Genomic DNA, 6,589 nt, shown 5'->3' with positions numbered 1-6,589 from the left:
GATAGTATTTCAGAATTTTGTTTTTCATAATCTTAAGTACATTTACATGTTTAACACGATAATATGATTTAAAATTCAATACCTATATCTTGTATATCCCTGCAACAAAAACACTTCGCCAAAGTCCATGTAAAAATAATAAACTCTCTAAAAATTGTTCTAAAAGTTGTTTTATAAATTTATAGCTAAGTCTTTGAACTATAGATATCATTTATAATAAAATAATCTGCTAAATAATTTAACTTAGCTTGGAGACTTTAAGGGCCCGTTTTACAATCATAGTTTAAACCTAGGTTACGCTTGAACCACTGATTTTACCGGCCAAATTCGGTGGTTTAACCGGAGTTTAACTATTGTAATACGGACCCTAAAAGACTTGGTTTGTAATACAATACCTATACCTTTTTCAATGATAGTATTTATAGCAACTATATGTACTCATTAAGCAATAGTATTTTTAAATTTTTAACTTAAGTCTCCAAGCTAAGTTCAATATTATTTAGCAGACTATTTTAACATATAGTTCAAAGACTTAGCTATAAATTGATATCACAACTTTTCGAGCCATTTTTTATATGTACTTAGCGTTTTTTTTACACGGAGTTTGGCGGAGTGTTTTTATTGGGATATCACTAATTTTTTGTTGATAGGTACCTTATTATTTGTCTAAATCATTGTTACGTGACTAGAAATAATCAATAACGCACTTTAATTATAATAATATGATATCGTGATTTAGAGTGAATGTTGCCGTAGTATGAGCACTGAGCAGTCGTAGGCTGGATAAGCGGTGGATAAGCGGGGGACAATATTATATTTTATGATATTTACGTCGCATATATTATGTACCTATAGGCATAGGCGTGCGCAGGCCGCAGGGGGGACTACCTACAACTACTATAAAAAAAATAAAAGAATTTCGATTAATTAGATCATTTTTTGTCATTATTATAATATGATCGAATGGCTGTTACTTCATTGGAATGAAATCATAGTACAAACTTTTCAAATTAAAATATTTAAAACCAATAAATAAGCTAAATAAAACGTATGTTAATTTCTTTTCGCTATATATGGCAAGTTATTAATTGTACCTATTAAGAGTTTTTGGGGAGTTATTTTTTGTTTTGAGCTAGGTATGTTTAAAAATAGTGGCATATCCTGTGAAAAAAGTCTGCGCCTATAGGTACAAAAAATCGGACTTAAAAATACTTGAACATTTTTGGTTGTTACTTTTAAGCCATCCAACCAATCTGCTTGCGAGTTCCCATCTGCACAATATTTCTGATCGATTAATATCTGATATTATTATATTTATTTTAATTTTGTATCTACTTCACCGTCAAAAAGCATATCTTTTTAACTAAAACAATTATATAAAGGTTGTACCTAAACATTAATACAATATTTTATTAATATTAACTTAAATAAATTTAACACAAAATAATTCTATCTAATGATTATTAATACCTGGATTTATACTATTTATCTCGTACAGTCGTACTTAATTTCGGCACTCAAATGTTTATAACGTTTTGCAACGGTCCTTTTTTGTGAAAAGATAACACCACTTCAGGAAAAGATGATTTTATTAAAGAAATATTTCGGAAAGTTTACAAATTTTATGCTCTTATAATATGACGTACTGCTCGTCTAGCGGGGAACACGGGTTCTGTTTGTATATAGACCAAAATGGTTGTGTCAGCGCATTCCCGTACTCGCTGGGCGATTAGTTCATGGAATTATTGCGCATAATGAAATATTATATTATAATAAATAACGCTTAATAGGTATACTACATTATACATATTATAGCATTGCATTACTACAGTATTACCTACATGATTGGAAGTGGTTCCTAACAATACCTACTGTTGTCGCCAAAGCAATATTAGCTAATCGCGGGACACGACTCTGCGCGACGGCGACATCTCCCTTCTCGTCAATACTCCACTCCGTCCATTAATTATTTAAATTATTATTATAATTGTTATGCGTATTTATTATCTTTGCTTTCGCTTTCTGTGTGAATAATTATTGGTCAACGTTTGCCTCATATTATCATTTATTCGTATCACTATTATGTTAAGATTTGTATTGTTTATTTTTTACGGCCAACGCCCTTGTTGTTATAAATTATTATTGACTTATATTATATTATATCGTCTCGTTTCCACTATTGCAGCACACACCTTTTTTACATCTGTTACGTTTTTGGTTTAGTAGTTAGTACCCTTTTGGTACACACACAAAGTTATGGGGTTGTTAATATTATTGTTAAACCTGTACCGTGTGGTCCATGTAACCTGAAAGTTCATTATTATTTTGTATTGTCATTGAGACAATGTGACAAGAGCTCACGTCGTTAATGAATCAACATCACGGATCGTTGCATAAGTTCGCCAGCAACGTGTACGTTGTGTGAGAGGCCGTCTAGGACATCGAGACCAGACATTATCTATTGGGCCAAAAAGTGTAAAAAATTAATACAAGGCTCCTGATACATTGTTACAATATCAGTTGAAAAATATTAAAAATACATAGGCACAATTTTTTTTTATAAGCATTTAAAGATCGAATTTTGACAAAATGTATCAAATTTTAATTTGAATAATTATTTTGTAATTAAAAATGTATAAAATGTTCAAATTTTGTATCTAAGAATTGAAAATTTAGAAGAAGATTCCACGTAAGTAATTAATTCTGTTACAAAAAAATCTAAAAAATACATTTACACAGTTTACTTTTATAGTCATTTTAAGTTCAAATTTGGACGAAATTACATATTGTATAACGCGTTATAAGTACCTAATGGATATTGTGACATGATTAATTTGGAATTTATTATAGGTACCTACTATAGGTCAATTTTTTTTTAATACCATATATAATAGGTATTATGTCTCATATACCTAGACTGACATACCGTCTCCGCTCAGAATCGTTTTTCTTATACAATGATATTATATCATTGAATTCAAATTTAATACCATCCATTATACAGTGACCCACTTGCAATCTACTGTACAGCAGAGTGACATCCACTTACCCACCTTTTTTAAAATTGTATTTAGTTAATTTAATATTTAAGTTGGAAATTCTGAATTTTTTTGAATTTTTTACAATTTGAATTACAAAAATTAAAAATGTGGCTCGATTGTTCCCTTGTATATATTACGAACAATCCGAATATTTTTTCAGAATGAAAATCGTGATAATTGTCGACACGTATCGTTGGAATTAGAAACAGTAGTTTTTGACAAAAAAAGAAGTGGTAGTGAGGCCCCTTAATAAAATAATAATAGGTATAATAATAAATAACAATTATGAGAGAAATGCAACGACAACAATTTACACCGAATACGTGTCATATTGCATAATAATATGGTTTGTCTCAAACACAGGTCGATGACAACTAAGTTATGTACGTAACATATAGTCAGACGGTAGCGACGGAGATGATAATATTATATTGAAATATAAACAACTGTGAGTGACGAGTGCAAAAAAAGAATTTGTGCAGTTCAAGCATTATAATAATTGTATTATACATAGTAACTATATAATATATATCGTATATTTCAAAAAATATTATGTTATAACTTATATCTTTATAATATAGGTAGTATATACCTCTAGATACTCGCAATACGCGGTAGGTATACTCCACTGGATTCGGTGATAGCTATATCAGCGTAATTACGTGAGAGAATTTGTAAATTTCGTATAGGAAATTTATATACCCTCCCATAAAGCATTTGTAATTACGCCATTGGTAGCTTTAACTTCGAAATGGATTGTTTATATAAATTTATATTGTATAATCGCATGTAAATTCCATTATTATACCAATTCGGAGATATTTTAAAACGATTTTTCTATTTATCATTATATTTCCACTCTGCTTGATCCGTATTTTTATGGATCGGACCGGATCAGTGAATTTTAATTATGATTTTTGACCAAGGCTGGACTGGACTTTTCTATATTCAAACGGGACGTTTTAAAACAATAGAATAAATACTATTTTTACACAAATATTATGTTGACCGAATCATAATCATTTCAAAAACAAAATAAATTAAAATGAAATATATATCATTCTTGTTTATTAATTTTTAATAAAAATGTTCACCATTTCTTAGGTTGTTTTGAACTTTTTTTCTAAGGCATAATGGCTGTTTCCCCGTTATTGTACAAAGTCACCCCAGCCGACGACAATTATTCAACAACGGCCCACGGCCTGGATTGCCAAACATGACTCGGATACTCAATGCATTTTGTCCGAGACTGCTGACCAGCTCCATCAAATCTCAACCCGAGAAAGTATACCACATCGGCGCTTTGTTTTCGACCGTTTTTTATCACGTATATTGTGCATCACTAGTCACTACTGCAGAAAAAAAATTAAGTACTTATCTTAAAAATTGACCTGACAACAAAATTATGTTTCCACAATTTTCAAACAATATTAAAATTGTAATAATAATATTATAATAACATTTTTTAAAGATTCGTTAACATTATGATAAAATTACCATGTCAACAAAAAATGATGTTCCCATAATGTTGTTTCATAACATTATAAGCAAAATATAGCTCTTTAACATTTCCACAAAAACATGAATGTTTTAGATATTTTAATGATGTACTAATATTCAAAAAACATTTTAACAAGTATAAGGAAATATAAAAATTAAATATTATTATTAAACAATAAGCTGTAAGTTTAATTATAACATATCATTCTTGTTAATTTATTTTCAATATAAATTAACACAATTTAATTAAATTGTTTTGAATTTTAAATGTATTTTTAATGCAAAATGTCGCATGTGTTAAGGTAGTTGTGTATATTATGTTTTTTTGGAATATTTTTGTACTTGATATTTGTTCTAATTGCATCTGTTAAAATTGTTTATAACTTTTATTTAATTTAAATGTTTAAATATATTATTTGTTGGCAGGCAAAACAATATAGTAATATAATTTATATTATATACCTATCTATTTTACACAGACAACATTTAATTTATATTAGATAGGTACCTATTTATATTATACACAGATAAAATAATATTTATAGTACCTACACATTGTAAATAAGTTAATTTCCTCCATCGAGACTAAAATATCCTATTGGAGTTATTTAAATTGGTAAATTTAGTACCATATTATTGTTATTTTCGTTATTAGTAATTTTTTAATTAAGGCCCCTGCAAATGTGTCATTTTTAAGGAGTTGTGCTTAGGCAATTATTTCGATTATGCGATTACTAATCGTCTTAGTGTGTGTAGTAAATTATCATTAGTGTGTGTATACTCCCCTACCATCACCCGCGACCCGGATCAATTTATAATACATTGTTATTTCTTATCTGGTTTGTGGTCGCACGCACGCACATGCACACGTCATATATTGTATTGATCAAAATATTCAAAACCAATTTATGGACGTGAAATAGCCGTCGCGGTCGCACTGACAAAAATTAAGGTACTTCTAGTGGTTTTTAAAAAATGTAAAGATGTTTGTATTGGTAAACAAGTTTACTTTGCATCGGTCGGAGCACTTTTTCAATTTTAGCAAATTCTTGACGAGAATAAATATTTTACATTTTATACATTTATAAATTTTTAGCATTGAATATATTCAAAAATATAAGAAATATGCTCCGACCGATGCTAAGTAGACTTGTTGACCAATTAAAACATCTTTACATTTTTTAAATCGAACCACTAGAAGTACTTTAATTTTTGTCAGTCACTATATATAACTCGTTATGACCTTATAAGGTCGTTTTGATGAAAAAGTAATAGGGTTTGCAGCGGCCTTAAGGCCACCGGTGCTGGTTATTTATTAAGGAGCAAATTATTGGCAACTTAATTCACATATCGTTACGTGGTCGCACGATCTCGTGAGTGTGTACTGTGTAGTTGTGTAGATGGTTACACCCACGCACTCGCAGGGACATGTCACGAGGTAACAAAATATAACGAAATATTAGTTTACCGTTTCGGGTGTTTCAGCGGACAATAACAACTTCACGGACCACGGTAATATGGATAACTCGCGGGCAACTGAATATTTTCAAATAATTTCTATTTTAATTGATAAACAACACCATTTTATGGCCCTCATTGAACTCAGATTTTTTATTTGATTTTAAATAATGGTATAAAAAAATTTGTAAAAAGAGCTATAAATTGTTTTTTAAGACTTCTGACTTATTACTAAGATATAAATTAAAATATTGAAAACCGAAGTTCAATGTGCGCTGTAGAATATCAATAAAAAAAAAAAAGGTGGGTAAGTGGATGTCGCTCTGCTGTACAGTAGGTTACAACTGTTACAAGTGGGTAACTGTATAATGGGATAGTATTAAATTATTTAAATTTGAATTCAATGATATTATAATATCACTGTATAAGAAAAACGATTCTGAGCGGAGACGGTCTGTCAGTCTAGATATTACTGATATTAGACATACATATTATAGATATACTTATCTATAGTATTATTAATTAATTTTCAAATTAATCATATCACATATCCATTAGGTACGCCGTTATAACATCAACAACAAACCGTG

This window comes from Acyrthosiphon pisum, chromosome X, assembly GCF_005508785.2.
Source record: "Acyrthosiphon pisum isolate AL4f chromosome X, pea_aphid_22Mar2018_4r6ur, whole genome shotgun sequence".
Lineage (NCBI taxonomy): Eukaryota > Metazoa > Arthropoda > Insecta > Hemiptera > Aphididae > Acyrthosiphon > Acyrthosiphon pisum.
Note: the sequence above shows the minus strand (reverse complement) of the source record.